Consider the following 21747-nt stretch of genomic DNA (forward strand, 5'->3'; position numbering starts at 1 on the left):
AGCTCAAAAGCCCCTCAAACTCCAGCTCAGGGGAGGTGAGCCTCTGCAGCATTCCCTGTATATGCATACACCAACACAGACACGAAAATAAAGATGATTTTAAAGGGGTGTGTGTGTGTGCACACCTTTAATCCCAGCACTGGTCAGGCGGGTCTCTGAGGAGGACAAACAGGGAGACACAGAGAAACTTTGTCTCTAAAAACAAACAAGCAAAGAATATATACATATTTAAAGTAGCATTTGTGGCTCTTGGTCAAGAGCAGAAGTCTATGCTATACCCTGCCTCTCCATCACTGAGGAAAGCGCACACTCCGGCACAGACAGGAGAGGGCGTCATTACTCCGAAGACACGAAGCATCCATCCGTTTTGTGATCAATGGGCAGCAGGCACCAAAGGTCTCCACAAACCTCGTGTCCCTGCAGGGGACATAACTAGCCGTGGAGATGGCCGGCTGCTATGCAGCATAGTCACACGGGCAGAGAAGAAGGACTACTCATGCAGTCTGACGAGGAAGGCTACCTCTGAAGAGTGATCTTCAGCTGAGCGGATTCACGCCAGTCCCTGAAACACACACGAAGCTGATGGAAGAGGAGGAGGGCCACACATTCAAGCTGTTTTTTGGGCTAGAGTTATTTGAGGCTAGCTCAGACTACAGCATGAGCTCTGTCTTAATCTAACAAGAGTTGAGGGGCCACCTGGGAATGAGAAACACAACTGGGATTCTTTGAATTGAAGCCAGGTGCAGAGAGCTCTTGAAGGGCGGGGTGAACTGTTCTGAGAGACAACCAGCTGTCACCTACAACCAGCTGTCAACTACCTACAACCAGCTGTCAACTACCTACAACCAGCTGTAAACTATCTGCAGCCAGCTGTAAACTATAGAGCAAAGTGACCTGATTTTCAGGTATAAAAACCCTGGGCTTTGCATGTTCGGGGTCGGCTCCCGTCTTTGGAGGGGGCGACCTTATCACGATAGCAATAAAACCTCTTGCTTTTGCATCGAGCTGTGGTCTGTGAGGGTTCTTGGGAAGGGCGCGATCCTGAGCTCCTGAGCAGTGAGACTCCAGGTCTTACAGTCAAGGCTACCCCTGGATGCACGAGAGAACTGTTCACCTGTGAGTGTTCCCGGCCCCACCACCTGCCAGAGTTCCGTTCTTTCACGTCTCTCCCTGGGTCACTTAGCGCAACTTCTTCACCTGTTGCTCATTCAGTGTAGTAAAAATTATCAAAAATCAGGGGTGGCTCTGGCTCTCAAAGGTGAATAAGTGCTTACTATGCCCTGGGCCTTTGGATGGATTCACAGTGTACTTGCCAGCACACACACACACACACACACACACACACAGAAAATCACAAAACTGAAAGAATATCGAATGATATGCACACTAACACAGGTTTCAAAAGCACAAACTAATGTGGCCTTTTCTTTTCGTTTGTGTTGTTTCTCTGTGTAGCCTGGCTGTCCTGGACCTCACTCTGTAGACCGGGCTGGCCTTGAATTCACCGAGATCCGCCCGTCTCTGCCTCCTGAGTGCTAGGATCAAAGGCGTGAGCTATCAGCACCCTGCTTTGATGTTTTTTTTTCCCCCCAGGAGAATGGTACATACATTCATGCTATTATCAAGAAATTCAACGTAGGCTAGGCATCGTGCAGGCCTTTAGTTTCACCGTTTGGGAGGTGAGGAGTTTGAGTCCAGTCGAATCTACTTGTCAGTCAGGGCTAAAGAGTGGGAGACCCTGAAGGAAGGGAGGGAGGGAGGGAGAGAGAAAGAAAAGAAAGGAAAGAAGGAAGAAAGAAAGAAGAGAGAGAGACAGAGAGGAAAGAAAGGAAGAAAGGAAGAAAGAAAGGAAGGAAGAAAGGGAGGGAGGGAGGGAAGGAAGAAAGGGAGGGAGGGAGGGAAGGAAGGAAGGAAGGAAGGAAGGAAGGACGGACGGACGAGCTGCATGCCGAGGTCAGTGGTCAGTAATACGGGCAGTTGGCTTCACCTGTAATGGTCTTGCTGGGGTCACAGTAATTCACGGTAACTTGACCTGCGTGTGAATAACCTTTGTCAAAATCGACGCAGTCGTACATTTTATTCTGGAAATGTGGTTCGGTCCTTTTCTGTCAGCCTAAGAAGGGGTTAGAAGACCGCGGACTAGCAGCTGCTGAGAGTTCGGAACTTGGAAGGTTTGTTCCTGTGAACCCCCTCACGGGGCCCGGGGACAGCACTGCTGGGTGTTTTGGGGTCGCCACAGCGGAGGGAAGGAAATGATCTTGAGGCAAAAGATCGCCGGGCAAAGGGACGATAGTGCCGTGACTCGGATTCGAACCGAGGTTGCTGCGGCCACAACGCAGAGTACTAACCACTATACGATCACGGCGAGCCACGGGACCCACGGCAGAGGTTCGCCCCGCGCTGGCGCTGTTGGCCGAGCCGCAGGCGGTTCCACCGGGCCCTGCCTGCGCGGACGGCCGTCTGTCCAGCCGGCTGGGGCGCAGGCCGGCGTCGGGCAAGGCCCGGCCTCTGCGGGCTTCGAGGCTCGGGGGCCGCCGGTCGTCCGGGAGACGTGACCTCTCCCCGCCGCTCTGTCGTGCGGGCTCTGGGCGCCTGTGCTGGGTGGCGAGGGCGGCGGCAGCTGAAATGGGTGCAGGGTTCAGACTGAGCCAGTACCCCAGAGCTGAGCCGGCCAGGGTGGCGCGCACCCGACCCCAGCCCTGGGAGGTGACGGTCACCTTACGGTGTGAGTGCCACACGGGGGAACCTGGGGTACCTGAAGCCAGCAAGTAGGAGGAGGAAGAGGAGGAGGAAGGAGGAAGCAGCAGCCACCACCAAACCAAAAGGCCACCAAGAAGACCAGGGTGAGTGTAACGCACGCCGAGGTCCTCTGAGAGGCAGGAGCCTCAGTTAAGAAAGTGCCTCCTTAGACCCGGCTGTAGGCGCCCCGCAGGGCACTGTCTTAATTGGCAGTTGACGGTAGAGGCCCCGCCCACTGTGGGTGGAGCCACCCAGCGGGTGGTCTGGGGTTCTGCGAGAAAGCAGGCCCCGGGGAGCAGGCCCAGCAGGCCCCGGGGAGCAGGCCCAGCAGGCCCCGGGGAGCAGGCCCAGCAGGCCCCGGGGAGCAGGCCCAGCAGGCCCCGGGGAGCAGGCCAGCGGGCAGCGAGCATCCTCACGGCCTCTGCCTCAGCTCCTGCCCTGTCTGCCATCAGCCACACAAACCCTGTCCTCCCCAAGCTGCTTTTGGCTGGGGGTCTCATCCGGGCCACAGGAGGCCTGTCTAAAGCAGCCTCGCTGGACGAGCGGGGCCCGGGCTGTCCAGAAAAGCCCAGCTGCCCCCCACCTGCAGCCTCGCGGGGTCTACACCCAGCGGCTGCTGGGACGAGAGAGGCCTCGTAAGAGGATAAGGCCTTCCTTGCCCTGGTCTGAGGGGAAAAACGGTGACAGAGGAGCCAGCGCAGCCCCCCGCCCCCCCAGGGGTCTGTGTGGAGATTATTCTCCAGGGACGGGGAAAGGGCTGAGCAGGAAAGGGGGAGGCGCCGAACCAGGAGCTGAAGGAGGGTGTGAACCGGCCAGCCCCGGGAAAGGCTCGGCAATTGTTTTCTATGTTTCTATTTTTTCTGTTCTCCTGCTCTTTCTCAAAAAGGGCGGTTGGGACGCTCGTCTCCTTTCTTCCCTCCCCGATTCCCCCGCCTCCTCGCCACCTCGATCAAAGCCCATGAAGGAGAGGAGGGCTGCCCAGGCAGCACCAGACACCTCTCCTGGACGGGCCCACGACTGCGCCCCACGGTGGGGCCAGGGCTCTCGTGCCGGGGTCCTGCAGAAGCAAATCATTCCCGGGCCGGGAACCGAACCCCGGCCGCTTCCAGCCGACCTCCCGCCCCAGGCCACCACTCTCTCTCTGTGCGGCTGCGCGGAGGTTCCGCCTCGGAGACCAGCGGACTCGAACCCGCCGCCGGGACCCGTCTCACGCCGGAAGCTGCGGGGCGGCGCGTGTCTGCCGGGGGCCCGGGCTCCCGCTGGGCAAGCTGCCGGCTGGAGGAGGGGAGGGAGGAGGAGGAGGGGGCTGCGGTCTCTGCATCCCTGGGTGGGTGGGGGACTGAGGTCGGAGGTGCTCCCGGGGCCGGACGATCCGTCCTCCGCCTCCCCCTCGGCCGTCAGCGTCGGCGCGAAGCCGCCCTCCTCGCGAGCGCCGGTTCGGGGCTGGCTCCTGCCTCTCGGGGCGCCCCGGGCCCGGCTGTCCGGGGCTGTGGTCAGGGTCCTGCCCCCGGCTGTCCGGGGCTGTGGTCAGGGTCCTGCCCCCGGCCGTCCGGGGTGGGGTCGCGGGCCCCGTAGACTCCCGGGTCCTCCCACCCTGGCCCTCGGGTCTCCCCTCCCAGACCCCGACGCACGCTCCGGAGGGCAGCCTCGAACCCTCCCCCGAGAACCCCTCTCTCCAGCGCCTGGAGACGGACTCGTCGGGTTTCTCGGCGCTGACTGCCCGCTCTGCTCCCACCCTGGCGGCCAGCGCGGTCACGAGACAAAGGCCGCCTCCTGCGGGGGGGGGAGGGGTGGGGGGTAGAGGCCAAAGGCAAAGAGACCCTTCGGGAGCTTTCGAGAGCTGAAGCAGCCGGGCGCCGTGGTCCCAGCGCCCAGGGGAGGCAGAGGCAGGCCTGTGTCTGAGAGTTCGAGGCCAGCCTGGTCTACAAGCAGGTACAGGACAGCCAGGGCTGCACAGAGAGACCGGAGAGACGGAGGGGAAGAGGAGGAGGAGGAGGAGGAGAAAGAAGAAGGCCCTGTTGCCAGGGTAACAGTGGGAATTGGACGGGAATGTTCTCGCAAACCTCCGAAGCGGCCTGGCGGGGCCCTGGGAGAACCCGGCGACAGTCCTCCCGGCCTTTGTTTGCTTCAGGGGTTTCAGCCACCTTTTCTGTGGGGAAAATAACGGAAACCACGGAGCCGACGTCTCCCGTTCCCGCCCTCCGCCCCGATCCCCTCACAGGGACACGGAGTCAGGCGCGCGGCCCCAGGGAGCGGGAGCACGGCCCCGGGTGGAGGGGGCGCAGCCGGGAGCGGGAGCACGGCCCCGGGTGGAGGGGGCGCAGCCGGGAGCGGGAGCACGGCCCCGGGTGGAGGGGGCGCAGCCGGGAGCGGGAGCACGGCCCCGGGTGGAGGGGGCGCAGCCGGGAGCAGCCTCCGCCCGCAGCGCCGAGCCTCCCAGCCCGGGGGCGACGCCCCGCAGGGTCGGACAGCCCCTCGCGGGGAGGCCTGAGGCTGGGAAGCCGCGAGGAAGGAGCTCCGCGGCCGGGAGGGGCCGGGCAGCCGCGGGAAGGGGCGTCGGGAGGGCTGGGCCGTTGCTCGGGGTCCTCCGAGGCTCTTTTGGCCCGCACCGCTGTGTAGGCGCTCGAGAGGGAGGAGCCCTCAGCCGAGAGGCCGAGGAGCGCAGCGCCCCCGAGCGGGACGGCGGCGGCGGCGGCGGCTCGAAGGCAACGCTCTGCGCCTGGGGTGTGTGTGTGTGCGCCCACCTTTAGCCTTTAACCCCAACACCTGGGGGGAGGAGGAGCTCCTCGAGCCGGGGGACGGCTCAGGGCTGCGCAGCGACAGCGGCCTCAGAAACAGCCTGACAGTTTTCGGAGAGACACAGCGGGAAGACAGGGCAGGGCGCGAGGGAGCCGGGAAGGGCAGGTGCGGGTCACCGAAGAGGCCTCTCCACCCCCCCACCCCGCGCTGGGACCCGCCTGGCTGCCGCCCGGAGTGGGAGGGAGACCGAGGCACAGCCTCGGGAGCACTCCGCCCAGCGGGAGACCCAGAAAGTCCCAACCCTCCCCTCCGCCCGGCTCTTTCCAGGGGCACAGACGCCCAGGGTCCGGAAACCAAGGGATTCCTTACCCCCGTCCTCCTCCTCCTCCCCCTCCCCCTTCTCCCCCTCCTCCCCGTCCTCCCCCTCCCCTTTCTCCCCCTCCTCCTTTCCCTCCTCCTCCCCTTCCCCCTCCTCCTCCCCTTCTTCCCTCCTTCTCTTCCCCCTCCCCTTCTTCTCTCTTCCTTCTCTTCCCCCTCCCCTTCTTCTCTCCTCCTTCTCTTCCCCCTCCCCTTCTCTCCTCCTTCTCCCCCTCCTCCCCTCCTCCCCTCCTCCCCCTCCTTCTTCCCCCTCCCCCTCCTCCTCCCCCTTTTCCTCCCCCTCCCCCTCCCCCTCCTCCTGTGGTCCCTTGGCCTTGACCTTGACCTCCCCTTGAGCCCCGGCTGCGAGGCGCCAACGTCCCGGCTCAAGGTGGACTCCTGAGCGTCCGCGGTGATGGAGGGGAGGAGCGCGTCGAGCGGCTCCCGGGACAGGCCCGCGGGGTCCAGCTGGCAGCGTGCCCAGCGGGAGCCCAGGGCTTCGGGCGAAGGCTTTGCCTGAGCAGTAGAGCAGTAGACGGGGCGGATGAGGACGGCCTGGGGCCGGGTGGCGCGGATGGGAGGGTGTTAGCTGAGCAGATCCAATTTCCTGGTTCTCAATAAGCTCTACTCTTGAGTTTCCTTAAAGTGGTCAGTGACAGCATGCCTGTGCATCCCTGGTGGTCTAGTGGCTAGGATTCGGCGCTTTCACCGCCGCGGCCCGGGTTCGATTCCCGGTCAGGGAACACTGGGTTTTCTACCCCACTCACATCTGTGATCCTCTCCGTGAGGAAATACATTATATTGGGCTGGAGAGGTCTCTCAGAGGCTAAGAACTCTTTGAGAGTTCAATTCCCAGCAGCCACTTCGTGGCTCACAACCATCTGTATGAGATCTGGTTCCTTCCTCTGGAAGGCAGGTGTTCGAGCAGATAGAACATTGTTACACATAAGATACATAATACATTTTTAAAAAATGTATTAGAGGAGATGAGGGAGGGTGGGATTGGGAGGAGATGAGAGAGGGTCTACTGCTGGGATACAAAGTGAATAAACTAATTAATATAAAAAATAATAAAAATACAAAAAATGCATTAGCTTTTCTAGGAGGCATTTATTTCCTTGTTTTGAGGTAAGTGTTAACCTTACAGAGATCAGCTGCATCTGGCGTGGGACCAGGATTTTTGCTGAGAAGTAAACACTCTCGTGTTGACACGAAAACCTGTACAGTAGAGTTCATAGCCGCTTTCCAGGGACATAGCTCTCCTGTCATCCCAGCCCTCGGACTGTAGAGGCAGGAAGATCATGAGTCCAAGGACAGGGATGGTGACACAGAGAGTCTGAGGCTAGCCTAGGCTTCATGAGTCCATGTCGCAAACAAAAGGTTTAGAGTAGCTTTATTCTGAATATCTAAAAACGGGGGAAATGTGGGTGACAGTCCTGATGGCTAGCTAAGGATGCTATGGGTTATGTAGCGTGGGACAGTATTCAGTGACTAAATGTTTAAGAGAACAACTGTCGAAGCACACAGGAAAACACGTGAATGAACTAAAAGCAGTCCCCAGCTAGGCATGGTAACAAACTGTAATCCCAGAATTCAAAGGCCGGGGCATGAGCACAGTCATTTTGGAGCAAGACTGGACGGCAGAGTTTCCAGGTCAGACAGAAAACATCAGTTACATAAGGAAAAACAAAACAAAACAAACAAAAACCAGTTACATAAGGAAACCCGGTTTAAAGAAGGCTGTGGTGCCACAGGAGATGGCTAGGTAAAGGCTGCCACTTCTGATGGCTGGAGGTTAGTGCCCAGGACTGGTGGGAGAACTGATTCCTGCAAGTTGTCTTTTAACCTCCGTAACCATGCTGCATCCCCACCCTAACCAACCCCAGGAAGCAGGTAAGTAAGTGTGACAGAATTAATGAAAGAGTGGGCCAGCAAGATGGCTCAGCACTTGCCCTAAAAAAACCTAAAGACTTGAGTTCCATGCCCAGAGGCCAGGTGGAGGCCTGAAGAGGAGATGCACATCTGCACACATCTGTAAACAAAGCACTCCTAGAGCAGGAAGGAGGCTCACCCAGAAGCTCTCCAGCCAGCTAGCAACAGAAAGGAGATCTGCCTCAACGCACTGTCCTCTGACCTCCACAGTGTACTCTGGCATGCGTATGCTCTCACTCCCCCCCTCACACACACGTGTGCACACACACACACACATGCACACATTCATTGTGAGGAATTCTGTCATACACAGAGACCGAGTTCAAAATCTGCTGTGGGCTAGGTGGAGATCCAGGAGAGCTGATGAATCCTTTCCGTCCCAGTTCAAGTTCCCAGGAACAGACTGATTTAGATAAGTCAAGCCTCAGGAGGAACCCTCAGGCTTTAATTTAGTCGGGCTTCGAGGGATTGGCTGTCGCTTGCCCACCTTGGGGGCACAGCGCGGCATGCTCACTCAGTCTGTTGACTCAGATGTTAAATCGTATCCATTTAGTCACAGGGAGAACTGGGGACTTCCCAACAGCTGGACAGCTCCTGTTGTGAGGAGACAGTTGCCTGAGTGCAGGCCAACCTCTCCATCTTGCTGGCAGGTCAAACCAAGTTCACGCTCCCAGGAGCCTACTCCAGTCCTGGCTGATGGACACCCCTTGATCAGCCCCTTCATGTCAAGATATGACTGGACAATGCTACAGCCCACCCCGGTCCCCCTTGCTTTATGGTTTCATCCTTTAAAAACACCATTCAGGGTCCCTTCGGGGTTGCAGTTCAGCTCCTGAGTCTGTCCTGCGGCCCTGATCAGTCAGTGGCATCTTGATTACAATTTTTTGTCATCTGACTTGAGTTATGCTGGATCTAAGCAGCCAGTCATTTGGAACATGCTTATTATCTTACTGTCAGGTACCAGAGGATGGGAGATTATTCAGGACACTCGGCGTCAAAGCTGGAAGTCATGGCTCAGGCATGTAAGCCCAGCTCTCAGTAGGCTAAGGCAGGAGGGTCAGGAGTGGAAGGCCTTGACTACGCAGCAAATTCAAGGCCACATGAATTTGGACTACGTGAAATATCTTACACAAAACAAATCCAACCAGCAAAAACTGCAAAAACCCCTCCCATTACCACCCAGGAAGAAGATGGCCAACCAGAAAGGACTCTCCGATGAACTCTTAAGCACCCCAAAGAAGGGACCACTATAAACCACCACCCAGCGAAGATTCCTCCGATTTGTGGTATAGGATGCCACTGGTGGCAGGAAAGGAGCAGTGAGGCCCCTGTGCTCTCAGACAGGCATGGGGAAGGCAGGAATGGTAAGCCCACAGGCCTGTCCCTTCAGCAGAAGGCATGTAAACCTGTGTCACCCTGGGAAGCTGGGAACAGAAAGCAAATAACACGGTGATTTTTGCCATCTGTAGGGCCAGGCCTCCCCGAATCCCCCAGACTTTATCCCAGACTTTTATTTGTCCTGAGCATTGTTTCTCAGCCAACAGAACCCATTCTGACAGAAGAGGCGCCATGCACTCCTCAAGAGAGCCCCTCTGTAGCCATGACGGAAGCCTAATTACGACAACTGCCACCAGGAAAGCTTTCCCCAAAGTTCTGCTGTGTTTGTGTCAAACACAAACTACCTGTGTTCAGACTCTGGAAGTCTGACCCAACACTGGCTTCCTAAGCTCCGCCCCACGTGGCTTGCTCCTCTGCCAGCCCCGGTGTTTGCAGAGAGCCCCACAGAGAGGAGACTCGTCCACCACCACAGCGCGTGAAAGTCGGAGGGTGCAGGCGCCGCCCCATGTCTTGGCCTACATGTCAGGCCAAGACCCAGAGAGCAAAGAGAAGTGAGGGGCAGAAACGGATGGGAACAATCAAGCGCTCTCCCTTCTGAACAAGCAGCTCGGCAGCAAGCTGTCCGTGAGTCAGTCCGGCGAGTCCCGTCTGAGTGGTCAGGGAAGGGTAGGAGGAGAGACGGAGGGGACGAGGAGGAGGGAGGGGAGGAGGAACTCAGAGGAAGTGTGGAGAGTGCTCAGCAGTTCTGAGCACTTCCTGCTGCCTCACAGCTCCCCACCAGCGGCCCACAGCGGGCTGGAACCCCAGTTCCATCGGAGTTGACACCCTCTTCTGGCCTCTGCGAGCACAGCACCTACACAAAAACAGAGTCTTGGCCAGGTGTGGCGCCAGCCTTGAGCCCCAGCATTCTGCGGAGGAGGCAGCATCTCTAAGAGTCAGAGGCCAGCGGGTCTACACAGCGAGTTCCAGGACAGCCAGGGCCACCCCATCAGAGCCCGGTCAAACCCAACACAACGCCGCATACATCTGATAATACATTTTATATGGAATATATACCTTTATAGTAGAAAGTCGCAGAGGTGGGCGTGGCCGGGCGTGGCTGGGCGTGGCCGGCGCTCGCCTGCGGTTCCAGCCCTCCGGAGCCAGCAGCCAGCGGCTCTCTGGGAATCCTAGGCCAGCCGGGGCTGCCCAGGGAGCCATCAACGAACAACAAACAAACACAAAGAGAAACTCGGTCCGAGGACCGGCCGCAGCAGTGGCGGGAGAGTGTGTGAGGCGGGTGAGGGGCGGCGGCTGCCGGCGGCTTCCCTTCAGGCCTGGCAGTTGAGGCATTTTCAAAGCGTGTCCGGGGATGCAGGGGAAGGCTCGTTGAGGCTGGGTCGCTGCCCAGGGGCGATGTTGCCTGCCCCTAATTTCAGCACGGCTGAGGTGGAGTTCAAGCGAATTTCTCCCCAGCCTGGGTGGTTCCGGGCCTTGTCTAAAAAAACTACATGAAATAAAATGACAGTGTTTGCCCCGGAGACAGGATACGCCTGTAAACTTACTGGTGTGGGTGAGGAGAGTTGACCCCAGCGAAGGGTAGAGGGGCTTGGGAGGGATGGCTTCTGTTCCGTGAAGTTTATCCGGTTAACAGTTCAGTTAGTGTGGTCAGGAAGACATCAAAAGGAGGGCCGTCCCTGGGTGGGCTCGAACCACCAACCTTTCGGTTAACAGCCGAACGCGCTAACCGATTGCGCCACAGAGACGGTGCGGAAGGGGAGGGGGGACGGCTGGATGGTGAGGGAGGACTCAGCGGGCCGCGGGGTCGGGGCCTCCAGGGGCGCCAGGCTGGGGAGGGAGGGTCCTCGGCAGGCCGCGGCTATGCTCCGGGGCCTGGACCCGGGGGCTGGCAGAGCTGTCGGTGGGCAGGAGCCGCCCTCAGGACCCCGAGCCTCCCGAACGCGGGGTTTGCTCTTCCGTTTAAGCAGCGGTTTGTAGAGTCCCTGAGAACTGACTTTCCAAATGTGGGCGGACACACTACAGTTTATTAACTCCAAGTGTGCTTGGTTGGAGACAAGGCCTAATCACACGCCCTCGGCTGACGGGGACCCCTCTGTAGGCCAGGCTGGCCTAGGACCCCTCTGTAGGCCAGGCTGACTGGGATCCCTCTGTAGACCAGGCTGACTGGGACCCCTCTGTAGACCAGGCTGGCTGGGACCCCCTCCGTAGACCAGGCTGACTGGGACCCCTCTGTAGGCCAGGCTGGCAGGGGACCCCTCTGTGGGACCTCCTCTGTAGGCCAGGCTGGCCTGGGACCCCTCTGTGGGACCCTCCTCTGTAGGCCAGGCTGGCAGGGGACCCCTCTGTGGGACCTCCTCTGTAGGCCAGGCTGGCAGGGGACCCCCTCTGTAGGCCAGGCTGGCCTGGGACCCCTCTGTGGGACCCTCCTCTGTAGGCCATGCTGGCCTGGGACCCCTCTGTGGGACCCTCCTCTGTAGGCCAGGCTGGCCTGGGACCCCTCTGTAGACCAGGCTGGCCTGGGACCCCTCTGTAGACCAGGCTGGCCTGGGACCCCTCTGTAGACCAGGCTGGCCTGGGACCCCTCTGTAGGCCATGCTGGCCTGGGACCCCTCTGTGGGACCCTCCTCTGTAGGCCAGGCTGGCCTGGGACCCCTCTGTGGGACCCTCCTCTGTAGGCCATGCTGGCCTGGGACCCCTCTGTGGGACCCTCCTCTGTAGGCCAGGCTGGCCTGGGACCCCTCTGTAGACCAGGCTGGCCTGGGACCCCTCTGTAGACCAGGCTGGCCTGGGACCCCTCTGTAGACCAGGCTGGCCTGGGACCCCTCTGTAGGCCATGCTGGCCTGGGACCCCTCTGTGGGACCCTCCTCTGTAGGCCAGGCTGGCCTGGGACCCCTCTGTAGACCAGGCTGGCCTGGGACCCCTCTGTAGACCAGGCTGGCCGGGGACCCCTCTGTAGACCAGGCTGGCCGGGGACTCACAGAGACCGGCCCGCTCCTGCCTCCCCACCAGGCTTATAATCCCATTTTACCCGTGGCCGTGCTAGGCGCCTGCGGAGAGGAAGCGAGGACTAGAACCCCCGCCCTCCCAGTCTTGCCGCGCTGCGTTTAAACACACAGCTCTGGCCTGGTCCGGCGCTCCCAGCCGCCTCCAGTTTGGGCTTCAAAGACATTTTACAGTCAAGACAGACTGGGGTGGTTCCTGACGACGAGGAGATCCGTTCCCGGGGACGGGGCTGTGCCGCCCGAGGCCTGCCTGTCCCAGGAGGCCGCTCGAGGGGGCGGGGGGACCCGGGGACGCTTCAGGGCGGACGGGGCGTGGGATCGGGGCCGGCGGCGGAGGCCCAGGGCCCAGCGGGCCGGGTCCCGTCTTTCTGCGGTGTAGACGGGCGCTCAGGGCCGAGCGGCTGGTGAACGGGGCCTCGCGCAGCTGAGGACGCGCTGGCCCCCGCCGCCGTCGAGGGTTCCATGGTGTAATGGTTAGCACTCTGGACTCTGAATCCAGCGATCCGAGTTCGAGTCTCGGTGGGACCTCTCCGTTTGCTTCGCGGGCGGAGCTGTTTTCTTTCCTCTGAGTCAGGAGGACGCAGCCTTCTCGCCCAGGTGAACCACAAGAAGCACCCACCGCCGCCCGCCCGCAGGTTCCCTGGTACCGGGTGTGAATTTTGAGAGCAGGGAGACCAGAGAGGGGGAACGTTGTCCCCACAGCGCACTAGAGGGACCTCGCCCGGGGCTCCGGGCCATCGGCCATCACCGGACCCCAGGCTGCCCATCCCTTCGCGGCGAGCTGGAGAAGGACACATGGCCGCGATCCTTGCAGTCGGCCTGATCCGTCCTGGGCCTTGGTTTGCTGACTGCTTTCGGGTAGTGCTACAACAGCCACGGGCAGGGCAGGCATCCCCCGGCAGGAGGCCTTCAGGTCGTCATCCTGGAGCGAAGCCTCGGTCTGCGCTCCGGGAGCTGTCCACAGGTCTCCGAGGCGTAGACTCCTCGCTAGCCTCCCTGGCGTGGCCCCAAGCCCCAAGCCCCGAGTTCCCTCGCAGGCAGGTCCGGGAGCCTCATGTGGAGGCTGGGAGAACCGAGAAAAACACAGACCAGAGAAGCGAAAACAGGGCGACTGCACTCATGAATACGGCTTTTTTTTTTTTTTTTTTTTTTTTGAGACAGGATTTCTCTGTAGCCTTGGCTGTCCTGGACTCGCCTTAGGAATCAGGCTGGCCTGAGATCTGCCTGCCTCTGCCTCCGCCTCCCAGAGTGCTGGGATTACAGGCGTGTGCCACCGAACCTGGCTTGAATAACGGCGTTTCTCAGAAGGCACTTTGAAGTGTTAAGAGGACTGTGGTTTTCATAATACACTTGAGAGGAAAAAAAATGTCTAGTGAGTACAAACTCATTCCTATGTATAATGTAAGCACATAAAAATAACCATTAGGGCTGGAGAGATGGCTCAGTGGTTAAGAGCACTGTCTGCTCTTCCAAAGGACCCAAGTTCAATTCCCAGCACCCACATGGCAGCTCACAACTGTCTGTACCACCAATTCCAAGGAATCTGACACCTTTGCACTAATGCACATAAAGTTAAAATAAATTATTAAAAAAAATTAACCATTAAAGTCATTATCTTTGGAATCAAGGGTTTGCATCTTAGGTAAAACGGATTTGAGACACACTGGCCCAAAACATGGCTCCTTGGTACTTTAACCATGCTAAGGAGAAGCTGTAAGGGTACTCACTCCCAGGTGCCAAGACCTCAAGGGAGAGGGGCTGTGTAGCAGTTCCTGGGAGATTAAAACCTTCCATCTTGGAGAGACTCTCATCAAGACAGGATGTGAGGCTGAAGGGAAACAGCTGTTCTCAGGGGGAAGTTAAGACACAGGTTTTAAGGGGAGATGAAGCGAAACACTGTCTCACAGGAGATGATGTGAAACACTGTATCATGGGAGATGACATGAAACACTATACCATGGGAGATGAAGTGAAACACTGGACCATGGGAGATGAAGTGAAACACTGTATCACGGGAGATGAAGTGAAACACTGGATCATGGGAGATGAAGTGAAACACTGGATCATGTCGAAGGGGTAAACAACTCAGTAGCTTCAGGAAGTCCCTGAAACTGAGCAGATTCTCGAGGGCGCTCCCTCCACAGCATACATTCCAGCCGTAAGGGCTGTGAGACACTCTCAGACCTCCGGAGCTGCTGGCAAGCACAGTGTCCTGCCTGTGGAGCTGCTGGCTGCGCAGTGGGCTCTGGGGCACCAGCTTTCGTGAGCTGCCATCCGTGCTGTGATGGGCTTTGGGTTTGAGTTGTTTCTGCTTCTGGAAGTAACCCTAGGGAAATTCCCTGGCTGGTCACCCCACTTGGGTGTGTTGTGTTCTCTGCTCCACTGTTAGAGACCTTGTTAGGAAGCTTGCTGAAGAAAGCACCTCAGACTCAGATAGTCTGCAAACATCCAGGAGCGTTTTATTCTACAGAAATCCAGTGCGCTGGGGTCCTCACCTCTGCAAAGCAAAATGGCAAAGAACCCTGACTAAGCTCGCAGGCTTAGTGGAGATGTGAGACCCTCACTCCCAGAAGCGTGTTAGAAATCTTTACCTTGTCCCTGTCCATGGGAGTGCTGTGCTCCCACTCTCCCAAGGACAGAAAGTCCCAGGACAGAGGCCAGTGCTCCGACCGATGGTCATCCTGAGCTTAGGCAAGTGCAGAGACAGGGCAGGCCTCTCTGTCCTCTCTAAATCTCTAGGATGGGCTCATGTCCCCTAGGTGTGGCTCCAGGTTGGACGCAGGGCCCGCCCCCACCCCCAGGCATTGAGTAAGATATAAGATAACATCTTCTTCTGATAACTGAAACTTCTCCTGTGAACAATGTCTCCAGAACCTTTCTTCCCCCTCCTTCTAATATTTCCTGGTTTTTGGTAAAAGTTAACCTGGTCTTAGTTATAGTGCAAGGAATTAAGTATGCTAAGGTTGAAGTCAAACCCAAGCTGTGTCCTCCCTGTGCCTTTCAGATTTGCAGGGTACATCATAATAGAGAAGGAAGGACCAGGTGAGGCAGCACCTGTCTGTAATCCCAGCACTCAGGGAGGCAGAGGCAGGTGGATCTCTGTGAGTTCGAGGTCAGCCAAGGCTACACAGACAAACCCTATCTTGAAAAATCAAAAAGGAGGAGGAAGAGGAGGAAAGAGAAAGAACAGAGGCTGTAGGAGGAGGGTGGGGAGGACTCCAAGCCTTGCAGGGCCTCTGTGGCTACTCACAGCACTAGTCCATGGATGATCGATGTGCTGTGTTGATAAACATGTAAAAGGGTACAGTTGCTGTCTGGGCAGTATGGAGGTTGATTGGCCTCTCAAAGCAGCCTGACCCAGCAAGCTCACCATTGACTTTTAAGACCTCACAGTTCGTGAGACACCCCCCCCCCCCGAAAAAAAAACAAAACCATCAGGAATCGACTCTGCTGCAAAACACATGAGGATCTTTTATTACAAGCTCGAGCCTGGGTCACAACAACCTCCCTGGTTGAAGAGGAGTGCAGCCCCACAGTCTAGGGGAACAAAGTTTTTAAAGGGAAAAAAAAGGCAAGCAGGGAATTACATGCCTTGGCGTTACATGATTGGGTAAGGGAAACTGACTGTTGAAATGATTGGTTTACTTTAGGTGCCAAGACCATAAACGGTTCTGGCCTGGCCATCTGGGCCAGTTTCCTAGCAACTGTATCTCTAGTGGGCAGGAAAATAATTCGGTAAAGCTAGTTCCTTTCCCCAGGTCGCTGGACATGTCTCCACTTGGCTGGACTTTGTTCAGGCTTATAAACCAAAAACCACTAATTTTTAATTCTTTGGTTTCTCAGTGAACCCAATGGGGAGGCACCCAGAAGCCTTGAGTTGAGTCAGCCAGGCGCAAAGGGTTCAGCTGTCTCTTTCAAAATCCCAGAGCCCACCCAGAGCATGCAGCCTCTACACTGTGCAAGAGGATTGGGAACTTGCCATGGACTGCCATTGCTGGGGTGGCTGGCTGTGTTGGAGGAAAATAAATCACAGTGGGAAGCGTCAGGACAACCAGGTCATCTGAGCCCTTCACAGGGCCTGTGTCCAGCTCACAGACATTCATTCTATCCACACTCTCCTAAACCCAGGCCTTGTCTAACCTGCAGTCCAAATCTCTTAGAGGCAGGCATACCCTCCACAACAGACAATCTTTCCAGACAGGCCTCTCCTGAGTCACACAGACTATGTCTAACTAACGGGGACTGCCCTGGACTGGCACTCCAAGCTATTAGCCCACCCCACCTCCTTCAGTGCCATTGTCACTGCCGGAAAGCGCTGCTGTGACCTTCTTCCTGAATTATCTTAAACCCCCAACTAGCCACTATACCAGGCAGGTGGTGGAGAATCGCCAACACCTTAAGAGCGTTGAGCATGGCTTCCCCACTGGGGGGGGGGAGGGTTGTGCAGCTCTTTCACAGTGGTCGACTAAGACCATCAGAAAAGACACAGTTTCATAATGACTTATAGCAGCAGCAACATCACAGTTAGGAAGTAGCAGCAAAAAAGATCTTATGTTTGGCGGTCATCACCGAAGGAGGAACTGTGTTACAGGGTCGCAGCATTAGGAAGGGTGAGCACCTCTGCCATTGTTTGCACTTTCGGCGAAACCCACAAAGCTTTAAGCGAACCCATTTGGACCCGCGGTGTACGTGGTGAGAAATTAGCTGCGAAGGGTGGCTGCCATGTACCTTTAGTCTCGGCACCGAGAGGCAGATCTCTAGATGAAATGGGGCCAGCCTGGCCCACACAGGGAGCTACAGACTGGCAGTTTTAAAAAGCAAGCTGTCCGAAAGTCTACTGTGCTAGCATAAAAGCACAAACACAGACCAGCCACACATGAGGCGCAGTCTGTACCTAAGAGTGAAAAGGTATTACCTAAAAGCGTATCCAGTGGAGGGAGGGGGGGGGCTCTACATCCCTCAGCAGCGTGTACTGATTTATTAACACACGGACTTTGGTGGCATTCTTACTTTGGTTTCGTAAACTTCAGGGAAGGCTTTCCAGAACAACCAGAAAGAAAAGCCTTGGAACTCAAAATCAATCGGGCCTCTAAAACCTTTCCAGGGGTTAGCGTGTGCTGTGATTACCACATTCTCCAGTGGACAGACGGACATCCTGGGTGCCATCTGTGACACTCTTGTGCAGTCTTTTGACTTGGAGCTACCCAGCAATGAATGATAACTGTAGGTGAAAGAGCGTTTGCACGCTGAAGACTTGTTCCTTCGGCCATTTTCTTTCTCTTTGCAATGCAAGGGCATGTATTTAAAACGTTTAACCAAGTAAGAAGGCAGTGGTCCAGGATTCACTTCCCCATCTTCATTGTGCTTTCAGTAAATGGGGAAACCAGGGGAGAGGGCGAGCATGGTCCCCATCATCCCCAAAGACTCATGGTTCTCCCTGATGTCCTGGTGCAGAATTAAAGCCGTTTCCCTTTGGTCAGCTGTTCCTGTTTGAGTTCTCGGCAGCCCCAGTCACCCGCTCTGCAGCAGAACTTTGGGCGAGATGGAGCTCAGCAGGCCTCAGGAGAAACTGCTTGGTTCTGAGACCCTGAACACCTGTCAGCCTGTAGAGATGGAGGTGAAGAGGACCGCTGGGCATTTCTGGATGTAACACTGTCTCTCTGGAGGGTTCCACTGCTAAGCCCCGAGCTCCAGCCCGCTGCCAGCAGGGAGGCAAACACCAGCCCTGGATCATTTCCATCAACGCTGAAAGGAAAGCAGGCTTTGTAAAGACAAAAGGAGAGGCGAGGGAGGAGCAAGACCACTATAACTATGAAGACTTTCTTCCCCTTGAACAGGCAGCATGGCAGAAGCCCGAGCGTTCTCTCTGGCCAGTCTTCCTGGAGCTGAGTGAACAGGATGCCACAGAAAATAGCGGCAGTTCCTGGAGGGCTCTGCTGTGCCCGAAACTTCCTGTTTAAAGCTATCAGCATTAGCATCTGTGGTCTGTGCTCATCTTCTCCACTGCACTTGGAGTGATGAAGCCACCAAGTTCCTCCTGGTTGAAACAGTCCATGTTGGGGTGGGGGGGCTCCTTAGGACCCGGGATGTTCTAAAAGGAGTGAACTCCAGGCTTCCGGCTTTCAACAGGGTCGGCCCTCATCCCCCTTCCTGTAACCCTGATAAACTCATTGGGTTCTCTAACCTGGGCTTTGCTGGCATTCTTGCTTCGGTCTGGGAAACTTCGAGGAAGGCTTTTCAGAAGGGTGACTTTGACCCGGAACTGGCATTTCCCTTCTAATGAGCTGAAACCTCAGAGTCGTGGCATGCAAGGAATTTTGTAAGCCGTGCCCAGATGGGAGCTTGAGGGGACTTGGCCTTTTCACAGCCCAGCCCTTAGGAGGGCATTTCCTCCTCACTGAAACAAACAAACAAACAACCAGAAAACCTCGTGTGGAGATCCTGGGTTACATTGCTGTCTGCCATTCAGTAAACAAATAGAGATGGATGGATCCTCACACCTTTTCCCACTGTGCTGCCATTGGCCCAGGACAGAGCGAGGAAGGAAGCCGGTGTGTGCCCAGCCGCAGGGCCGGCAAACACGAGAAGTGCCATTGTCTTCCTGACTGCAGCAAGCGCAGGGTGCAAAGACCCAGGCTCTGCGTCAGTCGCCTCCCGTGGGGCTTAGGTCAATGCAACCCTGGGCCGGATCCTTTCCTCTTCCTGTTCTTCCCCTTCCTCCTCTTCCTCCTCTCCCTCCTCTTCCTCCACCACCACTCCCTCCTCTTCCATTTCCTCTCCTCTTCTCCTGGGCGTCGCAAGCCGAGTGGGAAATGTCATCAGAGTTCTCAGTCCACAGCAGTAGTTTAAGTAAACTCTCGTCGACGGAGCGCACGCGGCGACTTTCCTCCATCGCTCTGGTGACCGCCTGCGGCTGCCCAAACGGCCGCCGCCCGGATGGCCGGGCGCGCGGGGATGGGTTTCTCTCCTCTTGCTCTGTCCGGCTCCTGGGTGGCTCTGAGGTCGCTGTGGTTGTCAGGCCAGCGACGCTCAGCCGGTTTGCGGGCCCCTTTCCTCCCACGCTGGCCACCCGTGTCACACTCCCGGAGAGCAGCTTTGCGCCCTGACGCCGCCCGCCCCGCGCGCGAACCTCGGGGCGCCGCCGCCCTCTCCCCGCAGCGCCCCCTCCTCCCGTCCCAGCAGCGGAGGGCGGAGCGCGGCCCGGAGCCGGGCCTTGGCGTCTGGGTCACAGGTGGGTTGCTCCGGGCGCGTCCCCGGACCTGTGTCGGGGTGTCAGGGTGTTCTGCTTCCCGTCGGGCCTGCTCTGGGCGCTGGAAACCCGAAGGAGGCTTTCCTGGACCGCGAGCTTCCACGGGAATCAGCATTTCCCTGCAGCGAGTCCCCGACGGGGGCAGCATTCTGCAGGCCGCGCCTTGGAGCTCCTGGAGAGAGAAGACTCGGGCTTTTGTCACCACTGGGAAATGCTAAATGCGGGGAGGATGCCTTGACTTACACTGTTGCTTTCCGGTAGAAAAGGCAGACCCAGGACTCTCAGGACTTTTCCTCAAGTGCAGCCATCTGGCCCCACCAGGGATGCATTGGTGGTTCAATGGTAGAATTCTCGCCTCCCACGCGGGTGACCCGGGTTCGATTCCCGGCCAATGCAGCCTGGGACTCAGTTCTCGATGGTACTGGGGCTATTCTTTTGGGCTCTCTTTAGCTGGAAGTGTTAACAGCGACCCTGACTCTCAGAGGCCCAAGCCGGTAGGTCTGTCCTCACGTGGACAAAGCGCGTCTCTCATCGCTTCCACCCAGTTATTTTCAATTCTTCCTATTTCCACCCAACACCTGAGACTCTTCTTACGGCACAGGGCGGCTTCACACCGCCCCTGCAGGCACAGAGAAGACAGAAGGGAGGCCGCAGAGGCCTCGGCCTGTCCGCTGCACACTGGCACCCAGTGCCGTGGTGGAGGAGGCAGGCTGTCGGGTTTGTCCGGAGTCGGGCAGGAGGATCTCTCGTGCAAACTCCAGGTCGGCCTGACTTACTCCGCGAGCTCCAGCGCAGCCGGGACTGGACGGCGCCACCCGAGGGGCGTCTCGGGCCTAGGGAGCCAGCTGAGGGTCCCGGGGTCTCTGAAGCCAGCGCGAGAGCCTTCTGTGTGTCGACAACAGCTTAAAAAAGATTTTGCCTAAAGACCCTTTGGACTGCTCAGAGGAACCCAGCAGCTCTCGGGATGGAGGATCAGGCTGCATTGGCCGGGAATCGAACCCGGGTCACCCGCGTGGGAGGCGAGAATTCTACCATTGAACCACCAATGCGTCCCTGGCGGCGCCTCCGATGATGCTCGCTGACTGGCCTTAGGGGAAGGCGTGAGAGCCTGCCGGTGAGTTCCTCGCGGCTGAAGGGCAGCGAAATTGGGCCCGGGGAGAGGCGGCAGCAGGCTGGGCGGAGGGAACGCCGCTGCAGGAGGCCCCCGAGCCGGTTTCCAGCGCCCGCGACCCTGTCAATCCCGCTCCCCAGGCGCGTTTGGAGCTGTGACCGGTCCAGGAAGGAAGGCCTCAGGCTTGGTCACTCCGTGTCCCTAGGACACACGGTGGCCCATAACTGCCATCTTCTGCCCTCCGCCCCTCCGAACCCAGGGACCTTCGCGCTCTTCTGTAAGTGCGTCGAGAAAGACCCACTCAGAACGTCAACATCCTGGGGAGTTTGTGTGTGTGTGTGAGAGAGAGAGACAGAGACAGAGAGAGACTTTAAGCCCGTCTCTGCGGCTTTCTGCACCTGCCTTTCTGCATTTTGAAGCGGGAGTGGGAGTGTTTCTGCACCGGTTGTCACCAAAACGAAACGGCCCCCTGTGGTGGTCACGTCCTGTGCTAAAACATCCGGGAACAGGCTCTTCAGGAGGCCCCGGCTTAGTCTGGCTTCCGGTTTGAGGGGAACAGGTCACCATGGCGCCTCGAAGAGAGCGAGCAACAGTCTTCCCCTCTGGAGCCGCGCAGGCCTTTGCTGAGAGCTGCGTCTGCCCACGTTAGAGTGGCTCTTCCTTCCTCGGCTAAACCCGTCTGGAAACACGTCCACAGACGCAGCCAGAGGTGGCCTCCGCGGTGATACTTTAATCCAGTCAAGCTGAAAAGTGAAGGTTAATCAACACATAAATACGGGTCAGACTCGAAATAGGTTCTTCCTTCCTCTCTCTCCTCTCTCTCTGCCTCCCTAGGGCTGAGGCTAAGGACACCCACCATACCCTGCTAGAACAGGTTTTTTCTGTTGTTTTGTTTTTAACGTACAGCTGTTGAGATGGCGCAGAGGTGAGGAGCCCCGGCAGCTTTCCCGGACCCATCCACACGGCAGCTCACAGCTGTCCTGATTCCAGGGCCCCTAACTCCACTTCCAGAAGACCCAGTACCCTTCTCTGGCCTTCCAGGATGGGGGCATAGATGCGGTGCGCAGACATAGATTCCACTGAGATATTTTACACATAATTAAAAAAAAAAAAGAAAGAAAGAACCTGGGCCGGAGAGATGGTTCAAAGGTTAAGAGCATTCATGGCTGTTCTTCCAAAGATCCTGAGTTCAATTCCCAGCAACCACCTGGTGGCTCACAACCATAACGAAGAAGAAGAAGAAGAAGAAGAAGAAGAAGAAGAAGAAGAAGAAGAAGAA

At 57.5% G+C, this 21747-nt stretch overlaps 6 non-coding genes across 6 annotated transcripts; 3 read left to right on the top strand and 3 right to left on the bottom strand.

Annotated features, from left to right (window-relative positions):
- Nucleotides 1–2293: 2293 nt before the first annotated feature.
- Trnah-gug (transfer RNA histidin (anticodon GUG)) lies at nt 2294–2365 on the bottom strand. The gene has a single exon. It is a non-coding gene; the product is annotated as a tRNA-His (tRNA).
- A 4141-nt stretch (nt 2366–6506) lies between these two features.
- Nucleotides 6507–6578, top strand: Trnae-uuc (transfer RNA glutamic acid (anticodon UUC)). The gene has a single exon. It is a non-coding gene; the product is annotated as a tRNA-Glu (tRNA).
- A 4198-nt stretch (nt 6579–10776) lies between these two features.
- On the bottom strand, nt 10777–10850 carry Trnan-guu (transfer RNA asparagine (anticodon GUU)). Its single transcript has one exon. It is a non-coding gene; the product is annotated as a tRNA-Asn (tRNA).
- Nucleotides 10851–12564: 1714 nt separating this feature from the next.
- On the top strand, nt 12565–12636 carry Trnaq-cug (transfer RNA glutamine (anticodon CUG)). Its single transcript has one exon. It is a non-coding gene; the product is annotated as a tRNA-Gln (tRNA).
- Nucleotides 12637–19682: 7046 nt separating this feature from the next.
- Nucleotides 19683–19753, top strand: Trnag-ccc (transfer RNA glycine (anticodon CCC)). Its single transcript has one exon. It is a non-coding gene; the product is annotated as a tRNA-Gly (tRNA).
- A 582-nt stretch (nt 19754–20335) lies between these two features.
- On the bottom strand, nt 20336–20406 carry Trnag-ccc (transfer RNA glycine (anticodon CCC)). Its single transcript has one exon. It is a non-coding gene; the product is annotated as a tRNA-Gly (tRNA).
- Nucleotides 20407–21747: the final 1341 nt, after the last annotated feature.

Source organism: Meriones unguiculatus, chromosome 10 (genome assembly GCF_030254825.1).
Source record: "Meriones unguiculatus strain TT.TT164.6M chromosome 10, Bangor_MerUng_6.1, whole genome shotgun sequence".
In the NCBI taxonomy this organism is placed as follows: domain Eukaryota; kingdom Metazoa; phylum Chordata; class Mammalia; order Rodentia; family Muridae; genus Meriones; species Meriones unguiculatus.